General features: G+C 40.4%; 1 long non-coding RNA gene across 1 annotated transcript in view; it reads right to left on the bottom strand.

Moving 5' to 3' along the window:
• LOC134761065 (uncharacterized) overlaps positions 1-18138 on the bottom strand; it is a 67291-nt gene extending 49153 nt beyond the window's left edge. Inside the window, exon 1 of the long non-coding RNA XR_010139321.1 lies at positions 18073-18138. This is a non-coding gene — a long non-coding RNA (uncharacterized LOC134761065). The remainder of the gene's footprint in view (positions 1-18072) is intronic.
• Positions 18139-18168: the final 30 nt, after the last annotated feature.

Raw genomic sequence — 18168 nt, 5'->3', positions numbered from 1 at the left:
GCTCAGAATAGAACTCAATATGACCCAACATTATTTTGATTACATGGGAAAGATCATAGGCTTAGAATTCAAATGGACCTTAAATCAAATCTTTACTCCTTTACCTAGTAGGTAAGTTATTTTTATAAACTACCACCAATTATTGAGCTCCATGTGCCTAGTCTAAATGTTGCTTAATTTAGCTTGTGATCAAGATATTGCCTCTAGTAGACTTTCTTATCATCTGTAATGTAGCTAAGTGACAATTATGATCACCAGTTTATCTTGACTGACAACAAGATTACTAAATGCAGTTAGAGTAGTCCCCCTTATTCTCAAGGGATAGGTTCCAGGACCTCCAGTGCGTGACTGAGACCATGGATAGTACAAAGCCTTATATATACAGTCATGTGCCACATAACTATGTTTTGGTCAATGACAAACCACATATACAACGTTGTCCCAAAAGATGATGATGGAGCTAAAAGATTCCTATTGCCTAGTGATGTCATAGCAACCATAGAGCAACATATTACTCACCTGTTTGTGGTGATGCTGATGTATACAAACCTACTGCACTGACAGTCATATGAAAGTCTAACATATAAAATTATGTACAGGCCAGGCACAGCGGCTCACGCCTGTAATCCTAACACTTTGGGAGGCCAAGGTGGGTGGATCACTTGAAGGCAGGAGTTCAAGACCAGCCTGGCCAACATGGCGAAACCCCATCTCTACAAAAATTATAAAAATTAGCCAGGCATGGTGGCACGCACCTGTAATCCCAGCTACTCAGGGGGCTGAGGCACGAGAATCACTTGAACCCGGGAGGCAGAGGTTGCCGTGAGCCGAGATCATGCCACTGCACTCCAGCCTAGACAACAGAGCAAGACTCCACCTCAAAAATATATATATATGTATAGTTCATAATACTTGATAATGATAATAAATGACTACATTACTGGTTTATGTATTTACTATACTGTACTTTTTTTAACACTGTTACAGAGTGCACTCCTTCTACCTTTAAAAAGAAGTTAACTGTAAAACAGTCTCAGGCATGTCTTTCAGGAGGTATTCCAGAAGAAGACATTATTACCATAGGAGACAACAGTTCCATGGGTTTCATTGCCACTGAAGATCTTTCCATGAGACAAAATATAGAGACAAAAAATGATAATGATGATCCTGACCCTGTGTAGGCCTAGGCTAATGTGTGTGTTTAAACAAAAACATTTAAAAAGTAAAAAAAAAAAAAAAAAATTAAAAATGTAAAAAATCTTACAGAATAAAGAGATGAAGAAAGAAAATATTTGTAGAAATTTTTGTATTTGTAGAAAATTTTTGTAGAGGTATACAATGTGTTTGTGTTTGTGTTTCAAGCTAAGTGTTACTATAGGAGAGTCAAAAATTAAAAAATGTTTAAAGTGTGTAAAGTAAAAAGGTTGCAGTAAGCTAAGGTTAATTTATTATTGAAGAAAGAAAAATACAATGATGTCCTAGACCTTCACATTCACTCACCACTCACTCCTTGGCTCACCCAGAGCAAACTCCAATCCTGCAAGCTCCATTCATGCTAAGTGCTCTATAAAGGTGTACCATTTTTAAATCTTTTATACCATATTTGTACTGTAATTTTTCTATGTTTAGATACACAAATTCTTACAGATACACTGTGTTACAATTGCCCACAGTATTCAGTGCAGTGACACGCCGTACATACAGGTTTGTAGCATAGGAGCAGTAGTCCATACCACATATCCTAGGTGTGTAGTAGGCTCTACCATCTAGGTTTGTCTAAGTACACTCTATGATGTTCACACAATAACAAAATTGCCTAAGGACACACTTCTCAGAATGTATACCTGTCATTAAATGACACATGACTATACTATTTTTTCTTCTTCTTCTTCTTCTTTTTTTTGAGACACAGTCTTGCCCTGTCGCCCAGGCTGGAGTGCAGTAGTGTGATCTTAGCTCACTGCAATGTCTGCCTCCCAGGTTCAAACAATTCTCCTGCCTCAGCCTCCCAAGTAGCTGAGATTATAGGCACCCGCCACCATGCCTGGGTAATTTTTGTATTTTTAGTAGAGATGGGGTTTCACCATGTTGGCCAGGCTGGTCTCGAACTCCTGACCTCAAGTGCTCCACCCACCTCAGCCTCCCAAAGTGCGGGGATTACAGGCGTGAGCCACCGTGCTCAGTGTATTTTTTCTATACATGCATACCTATGGATATAGTTTAATTTATAAATTTAGGCACAGTAAGAGATGAACAACAATAATAATAGAACATGTATAACAATATACCAGCATCACTACTCCTGCAGTTTCGGGCCATCATTAAGTAAAATAAGGGTGATTTCTGCATTTCCAACTGAGGTACCCAACTCATCTCATTGGGACTGGTTAGACAGTGGGTATAGCTCACGGAGGGTGAGCCGAAGCAAGGTGGGGCATTGCCTCACCCGGGTAGTGCAAGGGGTGGGGAAACTCCCTCCCCTAGCCAAGGGAAACCATGAAGGATTGGGCCATGAGGAATGGTTTACTCTGGCCCAGATACTATGCTTTTCCCATGGTCTTCACAACCCGCAGACCAGGAGATTCCTTCAGGTCACTATGCCACCAGGGCCCTGGGTTTCAAGCACAAAACTGAGCAGCCATTCGGGCAGACACCGAGCTAGCTGCAGGAGTTTTTTTCATACCCCAGTGGCATCCAGAATGCCAGCGAGACAGAACCGTTTACTCCCCTGGAAAGGGGGCTGAAGCCAGGGAGCCAAGTGGTCTAGCTCAGTGGGTCCCATCCCCCATGGAGCCCAGCAAGCTAAAATCCACTTGCTTGAAATTCTCACTGCTAGCACAGCAGTCTAAAGTCAACCTGGGACACTCAAGCTTGGTGGGGGGAGGGGCGTCTGTCATTACTGAGGTTTGAGTAGGCAGTTTTCTCCTCACAGTATAAACAAAGCCGCCCAGAAGTTTGAACTGGGCAGAGCCCACCATAGCTTGCAAAGCCCCTGTAGCCAGACTGCCTTTCTAGATTCCTTCTCTCTGGGCAGGACATTGCTGAAAGAAAGGCAGCAGCCCCATTCAGGGGCTTATAGATAAAACTCCCATCTCCCTGGGACAGAGCATCAGGGGAAGGGGCAGCTGTGGGTGCAGCTTCAGCAGACTTAAACATTCCTGCCTGGCAGCTCTGAAGAGAGCAGTGGATCTCCCAGCACAGCGATCAAGCTCTGCTAACGAACAGACTGCCTCCTCAAGTGGGTCCCTCACCCCCGTGCCTCCTGACTGGAGACACCTCCTGGCAGGGGTCGACAGATACCTCATAGAGGAGAGCTCCGGCTGGCGTCTCGCAGGTGCCCCTCTGGGATGAAGCTTCCAGAGGAAGGTACAGACAGCAATCTTTGCTGTTCTGCAGCCTCTGTTGGTGATACACAGGCAAACAGAGTCTGGAGCGCACCTCCAGCAAACTCCAGCAGACCTGCAGAAGAGGGGCCTGACTGTTAAAAGGAAAACTAACAAACAGAAAGAGAAAGCATCAACATTAACAAAAAGGACATCCACACAGACACCCCATCCAAAGGTCACCAACAACAAAGACCAAAGGTAGATAAATCCACGAAGATGAGGAAAAACCAGTGCAAAAAGTCTGCAAATTGCAAAAACCAGAACTTCTCTTCTCCTCCAAAGGATCACAACTCCTTGCCCGCAATGGAACAAAACTGGAGAGAGAATGAGTTTGATGAATTGACAGAAGTAGGCTTCAGAAGGTGGGTAATAACAAACTCCTTCGAGCTAAAGGAGCACGTTCTAACCCAATGCAAGCAAGCTAAGAACCTTGAAAAAAGGTTGGAGGAATTGCGAACTAGAATAACCAGTTTAGAGAAGAAGATAAATGACCTGATGGAGCTGATAAACACAGCATGAGAACTTCATGAAGCATACACAAGTATCAATAACTGAATCAATCAAGTGGAAGAAAGGGTATCAGAGATTGAAGATCAACTCAATGAAATCAAGCGTGAAGACAAGATTAGATAAAAAAGAATGAATAAGAATGAACAAAGCCTCCAAGAAATACGGCACTATGTGAAAAGACCAAACCTATGTGTGATTGGTGTACCTGAATGTGATGGGGAGATGGAACCAAGCTGGAAAACACTCTTCAGGATATTATCCAGGAGAACTTCCCCAACCTAGCAAGACAAGCCAACATTCAAATTCAGGAAATACAGAGAACACCACAAAGATACTCCTCAAGAAGAGCAACCCCAAGACACATAACTGTCAGATTCACCAAGGTTAAAATGAAGGAAAAAATGTTAAGGGCAGCCAGACAGAAAGGTCAGGTTACCCACAAAGGGAAGCCCATCAGATTAACAGCGGATCTTTCTGCAGAAACCTTACAAGCCAGAAGAGAGTGGGGGCTGATATTCAACTTTCTTAAAGAAAATAATTTTCAACCCAGAATTTCATATCCAGCCAAACTAAGCTTCATATGCAAAGGAGAAATAAAATCCTTTACAGAGGAGCAAATGCTGACAGATTTTGTTACCACCAGGCTTGCCTTATAAGAGCTCCTGAAGGAAGCACTAAACATGGAATGGAAAAATCGGTACCAGCCACTGCAAAAACATGCCAAATTGAAAAGACCATCGACATTATGAAGAAACTAATCAACTAATGGCCAGAATAACCAGCTAGCACCATAATGACAGGATCAAACTCACACATAACAATATTAACCTTAAATGTAAATGGGCTAAATTTCCCAATTAAAAGACAAAGACTGGCAAATTGTATAAAGAGTCAAGACCCATCGGTGTGCTGTATTCAGAAGACCCATCTCACGTGCAAAGACACATATAGGCTCAAAATAAAGGGATGGAGGAATATTTACCAAGCAAATGGAAAGAAAAAAAAAAAGGCAGGGGTTACAATCCTGGTCTCTGATAAAACATACTTTAAACAAACAAAGATCAAAAAAGACAAAGAAAGGCATTACATAATGGTAAAGGGATCAATGCAACAAGAAGAGCTAACTCTCCTAAATACATATGCACCCAATACAGGAGCACTCAGATTCAAAAAGCAAGTTCTTAGAGACCTATAAAGAGACTTAGACTCCCACATAATAATAGTGGGAAACTTTAACACACCACTGTCAATATTAGACAGATCAAAGAGACAGAAAATTAACAAGGATATTCAGGACTTGAACCCAGCTCTGGACCAAGCAGACCTAATAGACATCTACAGAACTCACCACCCCAAAAATTCTTCTCAGCACCACATCACATTTATTCTAAAATTGACCACATAATTGGAAGTAAAACACTCCTCAATAAATGCAAAGGAACTGAAATCAAAACAAACAGTCTTTCAGACCACAGTGCAATCAAATTAGAACTCAGGATTAAGAAACTCACTCAAAACCACACAACTACATGGAAACTGAACAACCTGCTCCTGAATGACTACTGGGTAAATAACGAAATTAAGGCAGAAATAAAGAAGTTCTTTGAAACCAATGAGAACAAAGACACAACGTACCAGAATCTCTGGGACACAGCTAAAGCAGTGTTTAGAGGGAAATTTATAGCACTAAATGCCTACAGGAGAAAGCAGCAAAGATTTAAATCAACACCCTAACATCTCAATTAAAAGAATTAGAGAAGCAAAAGCAAACAAATTAAAAAGCTCGCAGAAGACAAGAAATAACTAAGATCAGAGCAGAACTGAAGGAGATAGAGACATGAAAAGCCCTTCCAAAAATCAATGAATCCAGAAGCTAGTTTTTTGAAAAGATCAAAATAATAAATAGACTGTTGGCCAGACTAATAAAGAAGAAAAGAGAGAAGAATCAAATAGACACAATAAAAAATGATAAAGGGGATATTACCACTGATTCCACAGAAATACAAGCTACCATCAGAGAATACTAAAACACCTCTATACAAATAAACTAGAAAATCTAGAAGAAATTGATTAATTCCTGGACACATACACCTTCCCAAGATTAAACCAGGAAGAAGTTGAATCCCTGAATAGACCAATAACAAGTTCTGAAATTGAAGCAGTAATTAATAGCCTACCAACCAAAAAAGTCCAGGACCAGACAGATTCCCAGCCAAATTCTACCACAGGTACAAAGAGGAGCTGGTACCATTCCTTCTGAAACTATGCCAAACAACAGAAAAAGAGGGACTCCTCTCTAACTCATGTTATGAGGCCAGCATCATTCTGAAACCAAAACCTGGCAAAGGCAAGACAAAAAAAAATTTCAGGCCAATATCCCTGATGAACATTAATACAAAAATCCTCAATAAAATACTGGCAAACCAAATCCAGCAGCACATCAAAAAGCTTATCCACCACGATCAACTCAGCTTCATCCCTAGAATGCAAGACTGGTTCAACATATGCAAATCAATAAACATAATCCATCAAATAAACAGAACCAATGACAAAAAACACATGATTATGTCAATAGATGCAGAAAAGGCCTTTGATAAAATCCAACACTGCTTCATGCTAAAAACTCTCAATAAACTAGGTATTGATGGAATTTGTCTCAAAATAATAAGCACTATTTATGACAGACCCACAGCCAATATCATACTAAATGGGCAAAAGCTGGAAGCATTCCCTTTGAAAGCCAGCACAAGGCAGGGATGCCCTCTCTCACCCCTCCTATTCAACATAGTATTGGAAGTTCTGCCCAGGGCAATCAGGAAAGAGAAATAAATAAAGGGTATTCAAATAGGAAGAGAGGAAGTCACATTGTCTCTGTTTGCAGATGACATGATTGTATATTTAGAAAACCCCATCATCTGCCAGGCATGGTGGCTCACGCCTGGAATTCCAGCACTTTGGGAGGCCGAGGCAGGTGGATCATGAGGTCAGGAGATCTAGACCATCCTGGCTAACACGGTGAAACCCCAACTCTACTAAAAATACAAAAAATTAGCCAGGCGTGGTGGCGGGCGCCTGTAGTCCCAGCTACTCAGGAGGCTGAGGCAGGAGAATGGCATGAACCCAGGAGGCAGAGCTTGCAGTGAGCCGAGATTGAGCCACTGCACTCCAGCCTGGGCGACAGAGCGAGACTCTGTCTCAAAAAAAACAAAAAGAAAGAAAAAAAAAAGAAAACCCCATCATCTCAGCCCAAAATCTCCTTAAGCTGATAAGCAACTGCAGTAAAGTCTCAGGATACAAAATCAATGTGCAAAAATCACAAGCATTCCTACACGCCCATAATAGACAAACAGAGAGCCAAATCATGAGTGAACTCCCATTCACAATAGCTACAAAGAGAATAAAATACCTAGAAATACAACTTGCAAGGGATGTGAAGGACCTCTTCAAGGAGAACTACAAACCACTGCTCAAGGAAATAAAAGAGGACACAAACAAATGGAAAAACATTCCATGCTCATGGATTGGAAGAATCAATATCGTGAAAATGGTCATATTGCCCAAGGTAATTTATAGATTCAGTGCCATGCCCATCAAGCTACCATTGACTTTCTTCACAGAATTAGAAAAAACTACTTTAAATTTCATATGGAACCAAAAAAAAGCCTGTATAGCCATGACAATCCTAAGCAAAAAGAACAAAGCTGGAGGTATCACACTATCTGATTTCAAACTATACTACAAGGCTACAGTAACCAAAACAGCATGGTACTGGTGCCAAAACAGATATATAGACCAATGGAACAGAACAGAGGCCTCAGAAATAACACCACATATCTACAACCATCTAATCTTTGACAAACCTGACAAAAACAAGAAATGGGGAAAGGATTCCCTATTTAATAAATGGTGTTGGGAAAACTGGCTAGCCATATGCAGAAAACTGAAACTGGACCCGTTCTTTACACCTTATACAAAAATTAACGCATGATGAATTAAAGACTTAAATGTACAACCAAAAACCATAAAAACCCTAGAAGAAAACCTAGGCAATGCCATCCAGGACACAGGCATGGGCAAAGACTTCATGACTAAAACACCAAAAGCAATGGCAACAAAAGCCAAAATTGACAAATGGGATGTAATTAAACTAAAGAGCTTCTACACAGCAAAAGAAACTATCATCAGAGTGAACAGGCAACCTACAGCATGGGAGAGAACTTTTGCAATCTATTCATCTGACAAAGGGCTAATATCCAGAATCTACAAAGATCTTAAGCAAATTTACAAGAAAAAACAAACAACTCCATCAAAAAGTGGGCAAAGGATATAAACAGACACTTCTCAAAAGAAGACATTTATGCAGCCAACAAACATATGAAAAAAAGCTCATCATCACTGGTCATTAGAGAAATGCAAACCAAAACCACAATGAGATACCATCTCATGCCAGTTAGAATGGCGATCATTAAAAAGTAAGGAAACAACAAATGCTGGAGAGGATGTGGAGAAATAGGAATGCTTTTATACCGTTGGTGGGAGTGTACATTAGTTCAACCACTGTGGAAGACGGTGTGCTGTTTCCTCAAGGATCTAGAACCAGAAATACCATTTGACCCAGCAATCCCATTACTGGGTATATACCCAAAGGATTATAAATCATTCTACTATAAAGACACATACACACGTATGTTTATTGCAGCACTGTTCACAATAGCAAAGACTTGGAACCAACCCAAATGCCCATCAATGATAGACTGGATAAAGAAAATGTGGCACATATATACCATGGAATGCTATGCAGCCATAAAAAAGGATGAGTTCATGTCCTTTGTGGGGACATGGATGAAGCTAGAAACCATCATTCTCTGCAAACTAACATGGGAACAGAAAACCAAACACCGCATATTGTCACTCACAAGTGGGAGTTGAACAATGAGAATACATGAACACAAGGAGGGGAACATCACACACCAGGGCCTGTCGGGGGTTGGAGGGCTAGAGAAGGGATAACATTAGGAGAAATACCTAATGTAGATGACGGGTTGATGGGTGCAGCAAACCACCATGGCACGTGTATACTTATGTAACAAACCTGCACATTCTTCACGTTTCCCAGAACTTAAAGTAAAAAAAAAAAAAAAAAAAATTTTTAAAAGAACTAAAGGCCAGGCACGGTGGCTCACGGCTGTAATCCCAGCATTTTGGGAGGCCAAGGCAGGTGGATCACGAGGTCAGGAGATTGAGACCATCCTGGCTAACACAGTGAAATCCCATCTCTACTAAAAATACAAAAACAAAATTATCTGGGCTTGGTGGCGGGCGCCTGTAGTCCCAGCTACTCAGGAGGCTGAGGTGAGAGAATGGCGTGAACCCAGGAGGCAGAGCTTGCAGTGAGCCGAGATCGCACCACTGCACTCTGGTCTGGGCAACAGAGTGAGACTCCATCTCAAAAAAAAAAAAAAAAACTAAAAAAGAGAAGAAGTATATGAAGTATATGTGACATGCTTTCTCTCAAGGATCTTCAGTCTAATAGAGAAAACACTTCTATACCAATAATTTCTACACATTATATAGAAACTGGCAGTATGACACAAACAAAATTGTACAGGAGTTTGGAGAAAGGAGAGATCACTCTAGACCATGGTTTGGCAAGCTATGCTCCATAAGCCAAATTCATCCTGTGGTCTGTTTTGAATGATCTACAAGCTAAGGATCATTTTAATATTTTCATTTAAAAAGAAGAAAGAATACAGAGATTATATGCAGCCTGCACAGCCTAACATATTTACTATATGTTCCTTTACATAAAAAGTTTGTAGACGCCTGTTCCAGAATTGAGTGAACAAAGAAGGCTTTGCAGAAGGCACATTTGATCTGGACATTTAATTGAGGGACACAGATGGGATTTGGGAAGGGCACTTGGAAAAGCAGGAGTGTCTTGGCTAAAAGCCCAGGGGGCAGTGGACTTTAGAGCACATTTGAAGAATAGTGGTGACAAATCCCATTTGACAAGGCTATGAGGTTTATGAAGGGGAGAAGTGAAAGAGAAGTCTGGAAAGACTGTCTGTGGTGCCAGGCTAAAGAAGTTTGCTATGCATGTAGTAACTGAGGGCATAATAGGTGCCAGAAAGAATTTTATGGAGTTTTTGCAAAGCCCTCTAATGATGACAGTGAAGATGATTTTTCATAGTAGAATATTATAGAAGCACAATTTTTATGACAATTAGCCAGGGATGTATCCCATGCTTTATTCTGGCCACCAAATAATGTATAACGGTGATGTATATTCTCTTAACTTCAGCCTAAGTCAAATTGAAACTCCTAAATTTGTGCTTAAAGTTGCTTTATTATTGCTCATCTCCTCAACCATCTAGCCCCCTGAAAATGTTATTTCAAATGGGATTTCAGACAGACCCTCCAGTGTAGCTTTGTTTCCCATGACACTGTGTTATTAATGCATGACACTATATTATTAATAATATTCACCAACAAGTCTCAGACCTGCTATTTCATCCTCATTTAGTAGCAATCTCCAGCAATCAAATAATTGTGCTTGTCTGTCTGGCCCAGGCACAAGATGCACTTACATAGATTGTTCTGTTGGTCAGTTCCATTCGCTGACAGCTCAGCAGGGAGAGCTCAATTTATTTAACACATAAAGCTGCTACATATAATTGGAACCCAGGCTAAGGAAGGAGAAAAAAAGACTGAGGAAGGCAATGGGCAAAGGCATGCTAAGATGGAACGAAATGGAGGGTCAGTTGAGGAATCTCCATTTTGGAAAGGCACTTAAGCTACCCCAATTTTCAAGTTTTCTCTGAAATCCACAGTGTCTCAATTTTCTTTCCTCACTGCTTGAGAAAAGAGCAAAGCCTTTATCCTGAAATATATGTTTCCTGGATGCTGTCTTTCTGATCAAACACATTGCAGTTCTCTCACTGGTCCACCACCCACATGCTCTAGACTTACACACACACACACACACACACACGTCTTTGTAATTAGAAAGGAAAGCAGGAACTCAGTCTAAAACAGATGCAGGCTGGGCATGGTGGTTCATGCCTGTAATACCAACACTTTGGGAGGCCAAGGTCCAAGGATCACTTGAGGCTAAGAGTTCCAGACCAACCTGGACAACATAGTAAGACATCATCACTACAAAAAAAAAATTTTTTAATTAGTTGTGTGTGGGGGCACATACCTATAGTCCCTACTACTCAGCAGGTTAAGGCAGGAGGATTCCTTGAGCCCAGGAGTTCGAGGCTGCAGTAAGCTATGATTGTACCACTGCACTCCAGCCTGGGTGATGCAAGCCTAAGTCTCAAAAAAAATACAATAAAATAAAACAGATGCAGTGAGAGAAAAATGAAGCAAATTGAGAAAAGGGGTGAGAAAATCGCAGGAGAAACAGTTATAAATTATTTTATAATATCCACAGGGCAGAGCAGGGTCACCTGACTTGGATGCAGATGAGGCCAGCTGGAAGAAAAAGTGATTGGACCATGGGTGTTCCCTTCTGGCTTCCCAGCATCCCCTCTTCTTTCCCAGTGTCTTGGGTCCTCACATCATTCCTACTTGGGCCTGTCCTCAACCCCTCTTGCTCTAAATATCTTCTCCTTCCTTCTTTTCTTTTTTTGCACTCCAATTAAAATCTTCCTTTGACTAGTTATTAATACCAAAATGATCTCTTAAAACACTGCGTAGAGGAGTCTGTTGATCATATCTCAGTCTGATCATTCACCAAGAATTTCACATTCAGACAGGAGACATAAGATGAATTCCTAATGGTAGTGTAAACCAAAAGGTATCTGAGACATGTCTCAATCAATTTAGAAGTTTATTTTGCTAAGGTTAAGGACATGCCTGGAAGAAATAAACACAGAATCACAGAAACAGTCTGTGGTCTACGCCGTCCTTCAAAGATAATTTTGAGGGCTTCAATATTTAAAGGAGAAACATGGGCTGGAGGGGAAAGAGGGAAAGTATGGTAATCCACATGTTGCAAGAGAAAAAGGGCAGGCAAGAGAATAGTCAATAATGCATTTGTCTCATGCTCAGTTAACCAACACTTTGCAGAAGATAAGGTGAACATAGAGGAGCTACCTACGGAGATATTTAACCTTGTATCTGTAGCTATCTGCTTAGGAAGAAAAGGAAAGTCAGCTTTTTGCATTAGTCAGCTTTCAGCTTCATTTTTTTTCTTTTGGAGTAGTGAATTGGGGTCCCATATTTTTATTTTCTTTTCACAGTAGATTGTCAGGAGATGGCAGGATCATTGAAAGAAAGGAAAGAAGGAAGAGACAAAAATGGGTGGAACAAAGAAGAAGGGAAAGGAAGGGAGTATCTACCAAGTGCCATTGAATTTTAGGCAAAGGGCTTTTCCATACAGCATTATGGGAACAGCTGCCTACACGAGATAGATCCCCTGGAATTAAATAGAAACTAATGAGGAATTCAGATGTCACTAATCCAGACCTCGAATAATCCCTAGAAAGAGTGGCAAGAAAACATAGGCAAAGACAATTGTAGGACCATCTCATTTTATGACCCTAACATTACACATATCTAGAAAGTGAACAGAAAGGCAAACAATTACTGGACTCTGTCAGGGCTTTGGAAAAGTCAGTCAACCAATCTGAGGCCCAGTTTCCTCATTTATAAAATAAAGCTGCTGGGGGAAATATGGTCTCTACATTTTCTTCTCATTCTTAAATTACATAATTCAATGAATTTTTCCAAATTTTCTCCTCTATAAGATCATTCCTATTCCTATAGTAGCTAAAAATGCTTTTCTTTCTCTTTTTTTTTTTTTTTTTTTTTTTGAGACGGAGTCTCCCTCTGTCGCGAGGCTGGAGTGCAGTGGTACAATCTCGGCTCACTGCAACCTCTGCCTCCCTGGTTCAAGCGATTCTCCTGCCTCAGCCTCCTGAGTAGCTGGGACTACAGGCACATGCCACCACACCCAGATAATTTTTGTATTTTTAGTAGAGTTGGGGTTTCACCGTGTTAACCAGGATGGTCTCAATCTCCTGACCTTGTGATCCGCCCGCCTCGGCCTCCCAAAGTGCTGGGATTACAGGTGTGAGCCACTGTGCCCAGCCAAAAGAGATTTCTTATAATCCATATCTCCACTCTCTCTCCTCCCATCCTCTTTTGAACCCACTCCAATCAGACTTTCATTCCCATCACACCACAGAAATTCTCATGAATATGATCTCTGATAGTCAATTATCAATTCTTTATTATTTGACTACTAGCAACATTTGTTTGTTTGCTTGTTTTGCTTTTTGGTTTCCAAAGGCTCTCCCTTAGAAGAATATTAGCAGCATTTGACACAGTTAATCACTCCTTCCTCCACTGAACACTTTCTTCACTTGGCTACCAAGACACCACACTTACCTGGTTTATGCCTACCCTTTTTCAGTCTATTAAATAATTTTCTCTTTTTTTCCTCATGTCCCCAGATTCCAAACACAGATGTATCCCAAAACACAGTTCTTATTCCTCTTCTTTCTGTCTCCACTCATGCAAAGGATGACTTTACCTGTTCCATGGGCCGATGACTCCCAAACCTCTCTTTTGACACCAGAGTTGTATGTCCAACTGCCTATTGGACAGCACTACTTGGATATCTCATTGGCATTTCAAACTTAACATGGCAAAAGCCTTCACTTCCTGCTTGCTCTTCCTGAAATTTTTCTAGTCCCATTCAGTGGCAAATCCATCCTTCCAGCTGCTAAAGCCTCAAGCTTTGGAGTCACTCTTGACTTCTTTCTTTCTCTCACACACTATATCTCATCCATCAGCAAATTTTTTCAGCTATACCTTAAATATATAAGCAGGACACCAGCCACTTCACTCTACTACCACTGCTACCATCATTTCTCATTTGAATTATTGCAACGGCCTCTTATTACAGTCATCATCAAACTGGGCTCAGTGGCTCATGCCTGTAGTCCCAGTAACTTGGGAAGCTAAGAAGGGAGGATCACTTGATGCCAGGAGTTAGAGGCTGCAGTGAGCCATGATCATGCCACTGCACTTCAGCCTGGGGAACAGGGTAAGACTTCGACTCAAAAAAAAATAGCATAAAAATAACAGTTACTACTCATGTTGGAAACAGATGGTACACTGCCTTAGTCTGTGCCGCTATAACAAAATACCATAAACTGGCAGCTTATAAACAACAGAAATTTGTTTCTCAGTGTTCTGGAAAGCTGGGAAGTCTGAGTGAGGTCCTGACTGATTTGGTGTCTGCTGAAGGCCCATTTCTTCATAGACAGCCATCTTTTCACCCTTAAGTCCAAGACCAACGCAGAATGTGCGTCTGGTAAGGGCCCTTTCTGTTTCACAGACAGTTCCTTCTCACTGTGTTCTCACAGGGTGGAAGGGGCGAGGGTCTCTCGTGCCTCTTTATGAAGGCGCTAATCTGATTCACAAGGGCTCTACCATTATGATCTAATCACTTCCCAAAGGCCCCATCTCCTTATACCATCGCATTGGTTATTAGCTTTGAACGTATTAATTTGGGGGAAGACAAACATTCAGACCACAGCCAAATGGAGAGTTTAATAAGAGGACTGTTTACAAAGATGTGGACAGGATTAAGGGAAACTGGCACAAAATGTTCAAGTGCCCTGTGCCTAGCAAGCACGGGCCAGTAGCAAAGGCATGACTACCCTTAAATCTGAAGGAGCAACAGGCAGGAATAATGACCAGAACACATGCACACAACAGGAGCTGTATTCTTCAGCAGACCAATTCAGTCAGCCTACAACAATCACCAGAAGGTGAGAGGTAGAAATAAAAACCATGAATTCACTTTTCTCCTGCCTTCTGATCTCCTGATAACAGACCTAAATGAACCCTAAGCCAGAAAACGAGAGAGCTGCTCATGGATACAGTTCATTAAGGTCACCCTCCTAAACTTTCTGCTCCTCTGGAGCACAGAGCAGGAAAAAAAGGTAGAGAGAGGATCTGGGGAAAAGCAAAATACATCCAGCAATATAGCAAAGCAATATAGCAATATAGTGAAGTAAATGTTAGTTTCGGTGCAGCGCACCAGCATGGCACATGTATACATATATAACTTACCTGCACGTTGCGCACATGTACCATAGAGCCTAAAGTATAATAATAATAATAATAAAAATAATAATAAAAAGAAAAAGAAAAAAAAAAAAAAAGAAATATCTAGGAAGACCAGACACAAAATTCCAGTGAAGTACTTTACAAATGGGCCGAGAGCTTCCAGTGTACCTGGCACCACACCAGGAATTTTAATGCGCCATCTCAACAACACGACTGAGTTAGACAAGCACCATGCAATAGATATATAATGCGAAGCATGTATTTAACTTACAATTTCCTGGGAGCCACGTTTAAGGAAGTAAAAAGAATACAGGTCAGATTAATTTTAATAACATTTGTTTAACCTAGTGTATTGAAAATACTGTCATATCAACTGTAGTATAAAAAAAAGGTTGAGATATTCCCATCCTTCTTTCTGTACAAAGTCCTTGAAATCAGGTGTGTATTTTACATTTCTAGCACATTGCAATTCAGACACTAAAGTTCCGTCGGAAATACTTGATCTGCATTTAGAATTCATAAAATTTATGGTTGAAAAAGCAGACCCACATGCCGAGGCTGTTCTAAACATACTTAAAAGCATTTCAGTGTTTAAGGTTATGCTTTATTAATTAAAATAAAAAATGGACTTTCTGAAAAAAAAAAAAAGTTTCACAGGGTGAAATGAAACAATCTATGTAAAGCATTTAGTACAATGTCTGGCACATGGCTTTTAGTTGGTGGGGGAACCCCTTATTTGCCTGACATTATAGTTCCAAATGTGGATTTTTGCAGTGATAATTTCCAAACTTTAGGTGATGACCAATTAGTGGGCTGTGAGTTTAGTAGGTTTTCTAGCACTTATTTTTTTAAGAAACAGAAAAGACCAGCATGCATTTCATGAAGTAAGGATAAGTATTATCTCATAAATAAATTTCTACTATGTATATCTGTGCGTGCAAGTATGTATTTGCTCCTTGGGTGACAGTGTAAAATATATTTCTTACTAAGGATGACAGTCAAAAAATGTTTGAAAGCCACAGTGCAAGAACACTCTTAGCTACCGCTCTCAACTCTCACTTATTTCTTCCCAAGGAGAAGTGACTTACCTGATATAAAAATTTGGGATGAGAAACTAAGAAGATGTGCTTGAGTCCTTTCTCATTCTTTTGTCCCTATCCCCTCTTTTGTCTTTTATTACTTTCTATAGTAAACTAAATAATGTGTTCCAAAGATTTCAGGTCCTAATCCTTGGAACCTGTGAATGTTACCTTATATGGCAAAGTCTTGGAAACTATGATTAAGTTAAGGATCTTGAGAAGGGGAGATTATCCTGGATTATCTGGGTAGCTGGTAAATGCAATTACATATCTCCTTTAAGAGGAAACCAGAAGGAGATTTTACAAACAGAAGAGAAAGACAATGTGAAGATGGAGAAGTTGGAGCAGAGTGAGATTTCAAGATGCTGGCTTACAAGACTGCAGTGATTCAGTCACAAGTCAAGGAATGCGGGCAGTCACCAGAAGCTAGAAGAAATGAGGAATGATTATCCATTCATCAGTCAATGGACATTTAAAAAGATTACTTTTCAAGGCTGTTTCTAGGATCTTGGCAGGTAGGTAAGAGGCAACCAGACTTAAGATTCATGAATGAAGAAGTATCATGAGAATGAGGAAGGCTTCTATACTCCAATTTGCACTCTGACTTCCCTCATAATAATAGCCCCACACTGAGTGATAACCATATGCAGAACACAATATGTGCATAATCTCTATGTTCACAAATACTCGGCAAGGTAGTTATCATTACCTTCATTTTACAAATGAGGAAGAAACTCAATCAGAAATAACTTGTCCAAGTCACAGTATTAGTAAGTGACAGAGCCAGGTTACCTCCAGTTTGATCTGCCACCAAAAACAGAGCTATTTCCAGCTCAACAAAATGTCTTGCTGTGTTGCTACTCCCAATTTCCTGAGTCTGGGCTTCTGTAAAGTCTCAAAGCTAATTAGAGTCTATTGTAAATCTATTCCTCCAGAAAACTGCACTACACAGTTTGTACATACCAAAAATATGCATAATAAATTTTTCCAGATAGCATTCTAGCTTGTTAATGCCAATTTGGTCCCAAGGTCTTATGCCTCACTTGATTATTTATTTTGTAATTGTTGGGTAAAAACCAGATAAAAGAGAGGCAAAAGGGGAAGTTATAAACTTAATGCTAGTGTCTTAGTGCTGGATGTCACCTTAAATCATGTGTTGACAATAAATTACATCACAAAAACCTTAGAGCTAGAAGAGCTCTTGGATTATCAAATGCAAACTGTTTTTACAGACGAGGAAAACAAACCCAAAAATTTTGCATATTTGTTTAATAACTAACCAACTCATCAAAGCAGAATTGCATTGCAATGTAAACGGATATTTAACACTCTGTAAATTCTGAGTGGGAAGTAACTCCAAACTTATTTTGATCATGCAAACATTGCATTGTAAAATTCCATTATTGTCTCCATTATTTTTCTCTTCTCAAGCATTTATGTAGGGATGTATGAAACTGATGTCCACGTAAGGGCAAAATCCAGCCCTACTTTTTATTTCGGGTGAGGAGGAAAACTTTTAAATAGCCCTTTTCAGTTGTAGGATCTTGACATTCCATGTTCAGAATATGAACTGTCTTTAATCCCATTCTACAAAACGAAAACCCAAACATTCACAAAGTCTTGTCAAGTCACATCCTTAAATGAAGTTCTTTTACATTAAAAAATGCTACCGAGCAACCCCTGAAACACAGTGTGGTTGGTTTCATTTGTTTTTCTGGGCATCTCGTTTCCTACACTGGGTTACAACATATTTGTTTGGGTTCGTGGTGGGAATCTGTCACAGCATGTTTAACTACATTCATTACCCTTGACAATTATTAACATAAAATAAAGGCAAAACGAGGTGCTAAGATGTAGGGGGAAAAAATCGTTCTGAGTAAGGCTGCCCATGCCCTTCCCTGCAAGAATTTCCAAATACCCACCGCCCAGGAGCAAAGGACAGAAAACACAGAGAAGCCCCACCCCTACACCTAGAAATAAAGAGATCCGCCCACCCTTCAACCAACCCGAAGTCGCTTTCTCCGTTCTGTCCACTGCTTGAGCGACTTTCCTTCTCCTCCGCGTCCCCTTTTACGACAGTTTTCCGGCCTAGTTTGCGGCTG

This window comes from Pongo abelii, chromosome 2 (assembly GCF_028885655.2).
Source record: "Pongo abelii isolate AG06213 chromosome 2, NHGRI_mPonAbe1-v2.0_pri, whole genome shotgun sequence".
NCBI lineage: Eukaryota > Metazoa > Chordata > Mammalia > Primates > Hominidae > Pongo > Pongo abelii.
This window is presented reverse-complemented; position numbering and strand designations above follow the sequence as displayed.